At 52.0% G+C, this 14,006-nt stretch overlaps 1 pseudogene; it reads right to left on the minus strand.

Annotated features, from left to right (window-relative positions):
- Window positions 1–1,235: 1,235 nt before the first annotated feature.
- Window positions 1,236–13,795, minus strand: LOC136549001 (aspartic proteinase nepenthesin-1-like; annotated as a pseudogene).
- Window positions 13,796–14,006: the final 211 nt, after the last annotated feature.

Here is a 14,006-nt window from a genome sequence, read left to right on the forward strand (position 1 = left end):
CCTGCGTCCGTCCCTTCCGTTGCTTCTATTGCCCGCCCCGCCTTCCGCGCTGCTCCTGCTCCGGCTCCATGCGCCCGCCCCGCTGCTCCTGCTTCGGCTCCACGCACCCGCCCCGCTGCTTCGCCGTCCGCCCCACTACTCCTACCGCTGCTCCGCACGCCCGCCACGCTACTCCTGCCGCTGCTCCGGCTCCGCCACCCGCCCCGCTCGACGATGCCAACAGGCGTCACCAGCACAAGGAGAGGCGTCGAGCCCTGGCGTGGAAGCCCTCTGGCCTCGCCTCCTGCTATGGCTTGGGCGTCCCGATGCCGGCGGCGGAGGAAGCCGCATCGGGATACGATGTATGTTGTAAGTGTATATTTTAAATGTTTCAAATGTTTTAAGACGTATGTTGTAAACGTTTCGTATAGATGTTGCATATGTTGCTATGGTTGTACACGTATGTTGCAAACGTCTGTCCCTGATGTTTTATCTGTTTTTTCAGATGTAAGTTGCAAGTGTGTTTATCTGAATGTTGCATATGTTTCACACATATGTTGCAAGTGTTTTATCTGAATATTACGTATATTTGCAATGGTTTTCAAGGGTTTTTACAAATGTTTCAAACGCATGTTTCAAGTATTTCATTTGTCTTCAGACGTATGTTGCAAGTATTGTATTTGGATGTTTCAAATATAGATCGGATGTTGCACATAAGATATGTGTGCGAAGCAGGAGAGGGTGCGAGCGGCCTCCGTGGTGCGGGCCCCGCCGTGGGCGCACGAAAAGCAGGTGCGAGCAGAGGCGTGCTGGCACGGGCGCAGAGGAAACGAATCGCCCGGGCTACAGTGCCGTCCGATCGAACGTCCAAACGACAGCAGTTCCGAATAAAAAACTTGAATTGCACACTAGTTTCAAGAAAACCGTATTGATAACCAAGAGTTGTATGTCAACGGAGCGTATAAAATAATCAACGACCTTCGATCACGGCACAAAGAACACCTGAATATCAAACCTAGAGGATAAAACAAGAATACGCGCAAGATTCATGAAATGACATATATACATTTTTTTTTGAGGGAACATATAGCCCCGTTCGGCTGAAGGGTTTTTGGAAGAAAGTGAATGAAAAATACTCAGATAAAATATTCTAAGAGAAAAATACTGTTCGAGATAAAAAAACAAACGGATAGCCGGGTTCAAACGCACGCGAACGGGGCCATATACAATTTTGGAGCTGTGAATGGACAACAAAATCAAAGGCTAGCACAATCCGCCGGCGCGAAGGAGAAGGTCGCGCCGTCGAGATCGTAGAGCACGTGCAGATCCATCTGCATGACGTTGCCTATCACGGACACGCCGCTCGTCGGCAGCACCAGCAAGCACGCCACGCTCCCTCGCTCGTCGACGGCGTCGAAGTAGCTCTGCCGCGGCACTGCGTACTCCGCGCCGCCCGCAAAGCGAAACACCAGCCTCGGCACGGGCACGTCGGCGGCACCAGCCTCCTCGAAGCAGAGGTCGAAGTCGAACTGTGCGCCGCTCACCCTCGTCAGCAGGCCGGCCGTCTGCAACAGGAACGCCTGCCTCAGCATCGCGTACCCTCCCTCGGCTAGGTACGTGAACGTCGTGCCGGAGTCCACGATCACCCTGCCCGCGCCGGCCGCCGTGAACCCGAACGTGCTGGCGGTGACGGGGAGGTCGGTCGAGCCGACCGCGATGCCGGTGAGGTTGACGTAGTAGTACGGGGCGCGTCGTCGCGCCGCCACGGGTTCCGGACGAGCGGCGTGGACTGCACCGTGTCGCCGGTCACGTTCGCGAGTGAGCCGAACAGGATCGGGCTGGCGCCGGCGTCCGCGTCCGAGCGGAGGCAGTACGAGAACCGGCCGACGCCGAGCTGCGACAGGAGGGACAGCGCGCTGCGCCCGAGCCCCCCGATGCCCGACGTGCCATCCATGTCCCCGCCGTTCGACGTGCTGCACCCGAACGCGACCCCCGCGAACGACGACGACGCGTCCCCGATGGCTAGCATGTCCGCGGCGAGGTAGCCCGCGGTGAAGCCAACGGCGTAGCGGTAGTCGTAGACGCAGCCGGTGGCGTTGCACTCGCGGAAAGGCGCTCGGCAGGGCCTGGCACAGGGTGCTCGCGCACGGGAGCTTCGAGAACGTGGAGGAGCCCGACGGGTCGTACAGCGGCGTGGGCTGCGCGAAGCACGCGGTGCACGGCGCGCACTGCGTCCAGGTGAGGTCGCTGCCGGTGTCGATGATGGCCGGGAAGGCCAGGGGCGGCGTGCCGACGGACAGGGTCATGAGGTACGACCCCGCGCCGTTCTCCACCAGCGCCTCGAGGATGTTAGCGACCTGTATTCTTCAGTTAGCACGTCCTGTGGCTCTCCTTGAGTCTGGCTAGCTTATGTCAGTTATCTGACCGTGATGTACATGTATATAGAGGCGTAAGCCCTGATCAATAGAATCTGAGTTGTCCTCATTCTCTTTTCCATCTCTTACATGGTATCAGCCGTTCCATGATCCTGATCTTCCTCTGCCTCAACCTCCCACCTCCTCCCCGGCGCCGGCATGAGCTCCTCCTCGTCCTCTTCGTCGTCGGCCTCTGACAACTCCGACGCCGAGTCGCTGCTCCCCCACACGCTCCGCGTCCAAACCGAGCCTGCTACGCCGGCAGTCGTCCACGGCATCAACATCCTGAATCGCATGCCAATCCTCCCCAACTTCAACGAGGCGAACTAAACTGCCTCGGCGCGGTCCTTCTCCGCCATCTTTGGGCAGTACGGGCTCCGCGACCACGTCGACGGCACCGCCGCCAAGGGCGACAACGACTGGGTGCAGAATGACTGCGCCATTGTCTCGTGGTTCTACAACCGCATCTCCATGGTCTCGGAGGACACCGACACCGCCTACTCCATCTGGCGCGGCGTCCGCAATCTCTTCCGCAACAACAAGGACCACCGCACCGTCTACCTCGGCGCTGAGTTCAGCAACTTCTACCAAGGCGACCTCACCGTCCTCGACTATTGCTCCCGCATTAAGGTCATGGCCGATCGCCTTGCCGGTCTTGGTGCTCCGGTGAACGACAAAGATCTCATCTACAACATCGTCCGCGGCCTCAACCCTCGCCTGCATCACGCTATTCCCCACATCACGCTCGTCGCCGTCTACCGTCGTTCCTCAAAACGTGGTCCATGCTATAGCTTGAGGAACATCGCATCAACGAGTCGGAGAAACTGCAGGCCGCGGCCCTCGTCGCTCATGCCACAAACGCCGGCACGTCGTCATTCACCGCGCCCTCCGCGACGCCCTCGGCTGCCCACCTTTAGGCTGCGGCGGCCTTCACCGCCCACACCACGCACGGTGTCCCCACGTCGCAAGGTGTTCCAGGGAAACCGTCGGCCACGTCGTCCACCCCGGCCGCGGCTCCCAATGGTGGGCGTCCAACCTTGGCTTCCTTCTCCAACAACAAGAAGCATAAGAAGAAGAAGGGCTCGGCTTCCAACCAGGCGCCACCACACGGGTTCTGGCCCACGATGAACCCGTGGACGAGCATGGTGTAGGCTTGTCCGTTCTCAGCCTCGCCACGCGCACCTGCGCGCATGCCCAGCGTCCTCGCCGCGCGCCCTCCATCCACGGCTCCTCAGGCCCACGTCGTCGGCGCATCTTCCCAGCTGGATCCGCACCTGCTCACCACGCTGAACAACATCTCGCTGCACCAGCCCCAGTCTGGCAGCGATTGGTTCCTCGACACCAGCGCCTCATCTCATATGTCACAAGGCTTCGGTAACATCTCCTCCCTCCTTCCCAATTCTTCCTCCACCCGGATCATTGTTGGTAATGGCACTTCCCTACCCATTACTCACACTAGTTCATCATCCATTCCTACTTCTTCCAATCCTAGACTCGACTCTTCGATGACTCGCTCGGGTTCTTATCGAAGTTAACTGGTAGCTCATCTCGGATCTACCCGATCCAAGGTCTACTATGCAGCAATGAATAGAGCACTAGCTCACATCCGCCGGGCAACAACACCTGCAAAACAACTTAACGGCAGCGACATGAGTACATTTTGTACTCGCAGGACTTAATTCCAACATATAATATTTGGTGGATACATAGAGTAATTATCGGGCATTTGTATAAGTGCGGAAAGTACGATGTTCATTCAGAGTATGACATGTTATCCTCAACATAGAAGTAAAGGTATGTATCATTATAGCAAAGTGCTCATAATCCATCATTCATGCTACCATGGGTATAGAGAGAGAGAACAACCGAATAGTTCCATCCCGAAGGACCCTAGGCTTTCAAGACTCTGCAGAGGTGTACAACTATACCCACATGAAAGAACAGGACTAACCTCCATACCCCATGCACGAGGTAAGGGTTGCCTCACGTCTCCCAACCTTTCCCTAATCTGGCCCGAGTGTCCGACGAAAGGTTCGACTGGGTTCTCGGTCAATGTCCCAGACATTCCTGATCGATGCCACTCCCCTTGCCAGTTTCATGGATAAACACGTCGCAACTAGTTACTCAGCTTATCGACCCCATCCATGACATGTGGTCTATACGGGTGATTACTCGGACTTACGTATCCCAATGAACGGTCCTTACTGCTCCATGAGCTATGTCGTCTAAGATCCCACACTCACGACGACCTACCCCTCGCATGAGCAAGATATCCAAGTTATCATTAAGATTATCATATTGGGGATATTAGTCCTTAGCCAGATTAGTTAGGTAAGTCAAGTTGTACCCTCATTTGTTTTAGTAGTTAATTATCCAAGTGTAACATATTACACGCGCAAGTATGAGTTCCCTTCTCATGCTCGACTTCTACCGTTGCCCAAGCAACTAATCAATAATCATTAAGTGTTCCCATTCCCATTGTTTAGGTAAGAGGCTTCTACAGATCATTAGACTACTCTAGGTGTAGTATAAGAGTGATCATTATCCAAGACTACATGTAATGCATAACTCATAATGTAACTTGATTGGTATCCAAAGTAGGGTTTATAATAGTGGGGTGCCTGCCTGGGTTTTGCCGCTCGAACGAAGTTGAAGTTGTAGACAACAACTCTCACACGTTCCTTATGCTACTCAGCTCTTGAAAGAGAACAAGGATCGAGGCTGAGGTTATCTGAGGACTTAGGAACATATCTCAACTTAGAGCTCGGGATAGAGGCTTCTACCTATGGCTCTACTATTGCCCTTGTGGAAACTGTGCTTAACCTAGTGTCGTTATCTCCTTGGGTAAGATGACTGAACAATCTCACACTCCTTGTATATTGTTGGACACTCCGTCCTAGTTGATGGACACTCTGTTGTACCAAGTATTGAGGTGGATTGTCTCTAGATTGGCTCTGCTTAGGCTGTCGGATACTTCGTGGGAAACACGGATACTCTGGTAGGTTTGGGACTTAGGCATATCTAGGGTTCTCTGTTCACATCGGATAGTTCGGTTAGAGGATGGACACTCCGGTGGAGACTGGGTTCTCTCGGGTTGTTGGGTTACTATTCTCTATAATTCACCGGACGCTCCATTGTGGGTGACGGACACTCCACTGTGTCGCTCAGAATGGAAATTAGATTGCTGGTGGCTTGACTCAGGATTGGCAGATACTCCATCCCAGTGACGGACGCTCCGTCAATCGGGCAACAGAACCTATGCTCTTGGGTGATCTTGGGATTCAAGTCTAGATGTGCTCAGCTGTGATCTATGCACGTGCATGATATTCCTATGATAGCTTAGGTGGTTCACTAGGCTTAGGATAGCTAGGGTTAGAGCTTGTTTTGCTAAGTGCGGCTAGGGCTCTTAGGATCAAACTTAGTGATACAAGAACTCAAGGATAAACCATGAGATTGGGGTAGAACCTTGGTTTTGAGATCTGAGTGCTACCATAGCAAAAGGTTGAGGATCCAAGCTTCCTTCACTCACACATTCCTCATCTAAACTTGGTTTGGCTTACTCGCCCAATTCATGCATTCCAGACTGATAATGGACATGAGTTCGACACTACACACTTTGAACGAGGGTGTTCATGCTCTCCTTCTTCATGTCGTACTACCACCTGTGTTCTGGGTCGAGGCATTATAGACTTTGACATATCTTCTGAATCGCAAACCCTTCAAGCCCGCTCTATGGCCACCCCTTTCTTGATCCTCTTCCACTCTGATCCTGACTACACATCCATGCACGTCTTTGGGTTCCTATGCTACCCAAACACTAAATCCACCAGCCCTAACAAGCTTTCACCATGCTCTATGGCATGTGTATTCATTGGTTACTCATAGGATCATCATGGCTATCGGTGCTACAACTTGACGACACAGAAAGTCCTGACCTCGCGCCATGTCCACTTTGACGAGACCATCTTCCCCTTTCGATCTGGCCCCTCAAGGATGTCCCAACCTCTTGCGCCTATGATCCATGGCGCTCGGATCTGATCTCCACTGATGATGTATTGCCGCCGCCAACTCTGGATCAACCTCCACGCTTGTCGCGTGCCCAACCCAAACCACGCGCACAACATGGACCCACATTTATCTATGGCTCCCCACAATCAATGTCCACGGCTTCGACGACTTGGTCTCCCTCGACCACATGGATGGCAACCCCTCCTACATCCCCACCGCTAGGAATGACCACGTCAACGTCGACATCTGTGGTAGCCGACGCGGACACCCATGCCCCACACCCAATGGTGACCAGCGCATGTGTAGGGACCTTCAAACCAAACCCCTGCTATGTCAGCACTACAACTACAATGACCACCGACACTACACCAACACCATCGATCTCCTTGATCCCACGCATGGTGAATCAGGCTCTCAAAGATCCTCACTGGCGTAATGCTATGCAATTCGAATTTGATGCCCTACTTGCCAATGACAAGTGGGAGCTCATTCCTCGATCTCCTAGCGCCCATGTCGTCAGCGACAAATGGTTTTTTGCCACAAGTTCAAGGAAGATAGCAGCTTTGATCGGTACAAGGCACGATGGATGGTTCGCGGCTTCATGTAGCGCGTAGGCATCGACTACAGCGAGACATACTGTCCTGTTGTTAAACCCATGATGGTGTGCACGGTGCTCACCCTGGCTACCCAGCACCACTAGCCTGTCCATCAACTCAATGTCAACAACGCCTTCCTTCATGGCGTGTTCAACAAACAGGTCTACGCATGACAACTAGCCGGCTTCATCAACGCATCACATCTAGACTTAGTGTGCCGCTTCTCCAAAAGCCTCTATGGCTTGAAACAGGCGCCTAGGGCATGGTACATGTGCCTCACGATGTTCCTTGGCTCGATGGGGTTCAAGCCCACTCAATCTGATAGCTCACTCTTTGTCCTTCACCGTGACACAGAATCTATGTACCTCCTTCTCTACGTCAATAACATCATGCTCATGGCATCATCCAACGGCATTCCACATTGCGTCATTAGCACCATCAATAGGCCCGGTCCACTACTTCCTCGGCATCCAGGTTTAGCGCACCGATGATGGTTTCTTCCTCCAATAGTAGCAGTACGCCCTCGACCTTCTAGAACACGCTGGTATGGCCGACTGCCATCCCTTTGACACTCTGATTGACACCACCAACAAGCTCTCCTACGATTCAGGCTCGCCGCTACATACATCGTAAAGAGAATAGGAGCCCACAAGATTTTGTGTTGCTCTACAGTGTTTACATATACATGGTTTACAGGAGCGTGCGCACGGCGCACATGAGATCGTGGGCGATGCCTAGGCCACCACACGTCTATGCTAACTCTAACTGCTGCTATAGACTAAACCGGTAGTATACAATACTTCATCACCCCCCCGCAGTCTGATGAGTCAGCCGCTCGACACACAGACTGGATCAAAAGGCTTCGAACATTGATGTAGGCAGTCCTTTTGTCATCACGTCCGCATACTATTCGCCGGTGGGGACATGAAGAACACGAAGATCACCGAGCTAGACACGCTCATGAATAAAATGAATGTCCAGCTCAATGTGTTTGGTCCGTTTGTGGTGGACTAGGTTAGTAGACATATACACCGCAGAGACATTATCACAATATGCAACAGTAGCCTTGTGAACGTCACAGTGAAGCTCACCAAATAGTTGTCGTAGCCAGATGCACTCAGCTGCAACATTGGCTATGCCGCTATACTCAGCTTCGGCGCTTGATCTTGACACTATGTTGCCCAGGAACACACAGAACCCTGAGGTCAACCGCCTGGTGTTGGGGCACCCTGCCCAATCTTCATCTGAATATGCCATGATGGCAAGGTCGGTGCTAGAATGGAGACTGATGCCCATGTCACTCGTGCCGAGGACATACCAAAGCACCCTCTTCACAAGAGCTTGATGAGGAATACGTGGGTCATGCATGTGCAAGCAGAGCTACTGCACGGCAAATGTCAAGTCAGGGCGTGTGATAGTAAGATGTTGAAGTGCGCTAGTGAGACTTTGATACTGCTTGGCATCAGCGATCTTGTCGCCATCAGCAGACCACTTTCCTTTAGCATCAACTGGGGTAGAAGCTAGATTGTAGTTTGTCATTCCTACTCGCTCAAGAATGTCATTGGCATAGCGCTTTTTGGACAAGTAGAATCCAGTTGGTGTTCGTTGGACATCAATGCCAAGGATGAACCGCAGAGGGTGGAGATCTTTGATCGCAAACTAAAGATGGAGGTGATCAATGATGCATTGAAGAAGAGACGAGCTAGAACTGGTAAGCACCATATCATCGATGTATAACAGGAGGTAAGCAGTATCAGTGCCGCACTGAAGAACAAATAGCGAGGAATCAGACCTCGTCGGCTTAAAATCGAGGCTGATGGCAAACTTGGCAAACCGATCAAGCCACGAACGTGGTGCCTGACAAAGACCATATAGAGATTTGTCAAGGAGGCAAACCACATTTGGGTGCGCTGGATCAGCAAACCCGGTTGGTTGTTGACAAACAACATGCTCCTGCAAATGACCATAGAGGAAGGCATTGGAATCATCAAGCTGTCGAGTTGGCTAGTTGTGGGATGCAGCGATAGTGAGCACAGTGCGAATGGTCACAGGCTTCACAACAGGTGTGAAAGTTTCCCCAAAGTCAATGCCAGCGCATTGGGTAAAACCTCGAACAACCCACCACGCCTTATAGCGATCTAGGGAGCCATTCGGTTTGAGTTTATGAGTAACGACCCATTTGCCAGTGATGATATGAGCTCAAGGTGGACAATCAATGAGACATCATGTATGATTTGCTTGGAGAGCTTGGAATTCGTGGTCCATAGCTGCATGCCAATTCGGGTCACGTAGAGCGACACGTACAGACTTAGGCAATGGGGAGATCACGCCTGGAACAGAGACGTCTAAAGACATAGAGGTAGAGGTAAGCACGTAGCGCGGATTTGGTTTGAAAACACCAACCCACGCCCGGGTGAGCATCAGATGTGCCGACACAGTAGGAGGTGGATTTCCAAATGACGACGTCGCACTGGATGATGCGGGACCAGGATGCAGAGCAGTGTGCGTACTAGAGCCAGCAATGGAAGACTGTGGCGTTGGTTGAACAAGTGACTGTACAGACCCTAGTGGAGTCATGAACGAACCAGAGTTGGATGAGGAAGGCGTTGGATGTGGCATATTATGCACCGAAAGGAAGACAACCTCTGTTGTCGGTTGATGAACAGTACTGATGGTTCAGAAAATTCTGAAGAAGGAGAAATAGACAGTGCATTTCGAAAGGGAAATTAAGTTTCATCAAATGTGACATGGTGGGAGGTGATTACTCGTCGGGTGGAGATATCAAAACAACTGTAACCACGATGGTCAGATGGATAACCAAGGAGGACACACGCACTAGACCGAGCACTCAGTTTATTTGGTGTAGTGGCTGATTGGTTAGGGAAACAGAGGCAACCAAACACACACAAATGATCATAACCAGGAGGTGCACCGAGCAGTAGCTGGAAGGGAGTGAGCTAGCCACTTGCTTGATAGGGCTGTCGATTGATCAAATGAGTGGCAGTAGAAAGAGCCTCAACCCAGAATGACGACGGCATGCTGGTGTGAATAAGCAGACTGTGGACATAGTCATTTATCGTGCGGATGATGCGCTCAGCTTTGCCGTTTTGAGATGACGTATAGGGACATGAAAGACGCAAAGCAATGCCATGGGCAACAAGATGTGTACGCATGGCGTGTTGATCGAACTCTTTTCCATTATCAGTTTGGAAAGAGATGAGAGGCAGCTGGAATTGGGTTGTAACATAAGCATGAAAGGACTAAAAACAGGCAAAAACATCAGATTTGCAGCGCAAAGGAAACGTCCACACATAATGAGTCAGATCATCAATCAAAATAAGGTAATATTTGAATCCTAAACAACTAGGAATAGGAGATGTCCAAACATCAGCGTGAATAATCTAAAAAGGTACATAACTGATAGAATTTGAGGATGAAAACAAAAGCCCAACATGTTTACCAAGTTGACATGCCTGGCATGAATGTGATAAAAACTTTGAACAACTGAAATCTAAAGAAGGTAAAGTCTGATGAAGAGAGTGACGGCCTAGATGCCCCAATCGTAGGTGCCACAGATTGACCAACGGTGTCGTTGCAACATGTGCCGAAGGTGATGAAGACATCAGTGGGTACAAGTCGCCGGCACTGTTACATCGGAGGAGCATCGTGCGAGTCAGAATGTCCTTGATGGAAAAACCAAATGGGTCAAACTCGACAGTCACATTGTTTTCGTGAGTAAGAGAACATATAGAAATCAAATTCTTGACCAAAGGAGAAACTAGAATTTGATTCAGAAGAAGAGGGGAACGATTAGTGGCAATAGCAGTAGATGCAATATGAGTAACAGGGAGGAGATTGCCATTGCCAACAGTGATAGGAGCTGAATTGGGGAGAGGTTGGGAAGAGGGGAAGTTACCAGCGTTTGATGCCATGTGCAACATCGCGCCCATGTCGAGGAACCACTCAGCAGCCTATGGTCCGCTGGGTGGAACACCAGATGTGGTGAGCGTGGTGAGAAGTGCCTGATTGTTCTAGACATCCAACATTGGAGGCGGCGGTGGGAGTAGGCCAGGGTTGAACTGAGGCGGCGCGCCCGCATAGTACGCCTGCTGGGGTGGAGGGCCGTAGGGACAAGGACCCAGAACGCTAGCGCCAGAAACTCTAAACGGTATCTGCCATGCCTGCACCATGTCCATCCAGGGATGCTGGCCCAGAGTCTAGGCAGTAGAAGGATGAGGAGACGAACTGGATCTGCCCTGGTGCTGGTAACCGCCATGGCCACGTCCACGACCACGTCCCTGCTTCCCATCAGTACGAGTTGGAACCGCTGAGGGGTGCGGAGCTGGAGATTGCGCACTAGTCCCAGAACCAGAACCGCCATCGACAGCAGCAGGAACTGGTAGATAAGGGCTGCCAGTGGTGAGAAGACCTTGATGCGCAGCTATCTTGGCTTGCTCCTTATCATACTGCTCCTCCAAAAGGAGATAAGAACACGCTGATAGAAACATGTGCGGTGGTTGTTTCACCGCGATAACTGGCACGACGTGACGATACTTGGAGCTTAGGCCACGAAGCATGTTCAAGACCTGAATGGTCTCACGCACAGGCTGGCCAACATTGCGGAGGGCGTTAGCGAGATGCTTCAGTTTGCCAATATACTAAGCAATGTTTTAAATCTCCCGCTATAGCTGTCACTATAACCCGCTATAGTTTTTTAAGGCAGGGTGCCGCTATTTGTGTTTATGTACAATTTAGCCGCTATATCCTCCTATAGTCTGATTTAGCTCCACTATTAGCTGACTTAGAGATACACCGCTAAACACCTTAGCCCGCTATTTAGAACTATGATACCGAGTAATGGTCATGTCGCCTTGGACAAGGTTCCGGAATTCAGCCTTGAGGTACACAGCACAGTGAAGTTCGTTGTTGTGGAACTGATCATGAATAGCAGTCCACACGACATACATCATGGCCTTTGGAACGCACACAATAGCACACACGTCATAGGCGATGGAGTTGTAGAGCCAGCTCAAAATGCACTGATCCCGGATGCACCAGGTCAGATCACGACGCTGTTCGGGCATTGGTGGGGAGGAGAGGTGGGAAGCAAGGCTGAACTTGCTGATGAGGGCATCAAAGAAGCATCACCACTCATCATAGTTGGGATCGACGAGTTCAAGGATCACCAGAACATGAGACTCGATGTTCACGGTTTGGAGGACGTCAGTGGAGGGCGGTTCCACAGGAGGAACATCATCGCTCAGAGAGGAGGAATCAGAGGAGGAAGAGGCGATGCTGGAAAGACTGACTTCAAAGAGAGGATTGTCCTCCATGTCCACCATGGCAGAGAAGGAATGGTGAGAAACGGAGAGGATGGCGCGGCAACGTGCGCGACGGTGGGCGCCGGAGGAGGAAGGTAGCGAGCAACGGAGGCAGGATCTCTCTACGCTAACTGATACCATAAAGAGAATAGGAGCCCACAAGATTTTGTGTGGTTTATAGGAGTGTGCGCATGATGCACATGAGATCATGGGCGACGCCTAGGCCACCGCACGTCTACACTAACTCTAACTGTTGTTGTAGACTAAACCGGTAGTATACAATACTTCTTCACATCGGACGCCTCGGACTACCGCAGTCTGGTCGGTGCTCTCCAATATCTAACAATGACACGGACCGACCTGCAGTACGCTGTGCAGCAAGCGTGTCTCTTCATGCATGCTCCAACTATGGTGCATCAAGCTCTCGTGAAGAGGATACTTCGCTATGTCCGTGGAAGCATGGCCCTTGGCCTCCATCTCCGACGCTCTGAATAGACAGATCTCGTTGCCTACTCCAATGCGGATTGGGCTAGGTGTCCAGACACTCGATGTTCAACTTTGGGCTTCTATGTGTTCATGGGCGACGCCATGATTTCGTGGTCATCCAAACGGCAGACGGCAGTCTCCCGTTCAAGCGCCGAAGCTGAATACCGAGGAGTCGCCAACGCCGTAGCCGAGTGCATTTGGTTCCGGCAGCTGCTGGGTGAACTCAACTGTCCCCTCATGAAGGCAACAATCATCTTCTGCGATAATGTCTCTGCCTGCTACATGAGCTCCAATCCAGTAAATCACAAACGCACTAAACACATTGAGCTCGATGTGCATTTCGTCCGAGAGAAAGTCACAGTTGGACAATGCAAAGTTCTTCATGTACCCACAACACAGCAGTTCGCCGATGTAATGACAAAAGGTCTACCAATGGCAACCTTCAAGGAGTTTCAAAATAGTGTGTATGTCACCGGCAACGACGCTCACACTACGGGGGGTGTTAGCGACCTGTATTCTTCAGTTAGCACGTCCTGTGGCTCTCCTTGAGTCTAGCTAGCTTATGTTAGTTATTTGACCGTGATGTACATGTATATAGAGGCGTAAGCCCTGATCAATAGAATCTGAGTTGTCCTCATTCTCTTTTCCATCTCTTACAGAGGAGACCATGGTGGGAAGAGGTGGAGATCGTGCTCGTGGTCGTGGCCGCATCTTCCATGGGGGCTCGGTACGAGAGGAGCGCGAGGCGGCACACATCGCGATGTGCCATGGTGGAGTAGTTGCCGAGATGCTGGTGGACGTGAGAGAGGGTAGGGCGGAAGCCGTGAGATGTCTTCGCGGGAGTCATCGGCGTGAGGAAGCCGATGAGAACAGTAGCAAGCGTTAGCAGAGCTGCTATAGCTCTGCACGCCATGTCGTGAGTATAGATGGCCATTCGGGCCATCTGGCCTAGCCCAGCACGGGCCTGTGCTCGGCACAGCCCGAAGGTCATCGGGCCGGCACGGCCCGCTAAGTGCATCAGGCCATGCCATGCCAGCCCACGGGTAGCACTAACGGCCCAAGCATGGCCCTAAAGGTCTCGTGCCGTGCCGTGCCCATGCCAGCCCAAGGCCCAGCACTGACTGGACCAGCGTGCTCGTGCCAGCCCAAGGCCCGCCGCCGCCAGACTCAAAAAAACATGTTTAGCTCAAAATTTTTCATAG

Source organism: Miscanthus floridulus, chromosome 4, assembly GCF_019320115.1.
Source record: "Miscanthus floridulus cultivar M001 chromosome 4, ASM1932011v1, whole genome shotgun sequence".
NCBI classification, from domain to species: Eukaryota; Viridiplantae; Streptophyta; class Magnoliopsida; order Poales; family Poaceae; genus Miscanthus; species Miscanthus floridulus.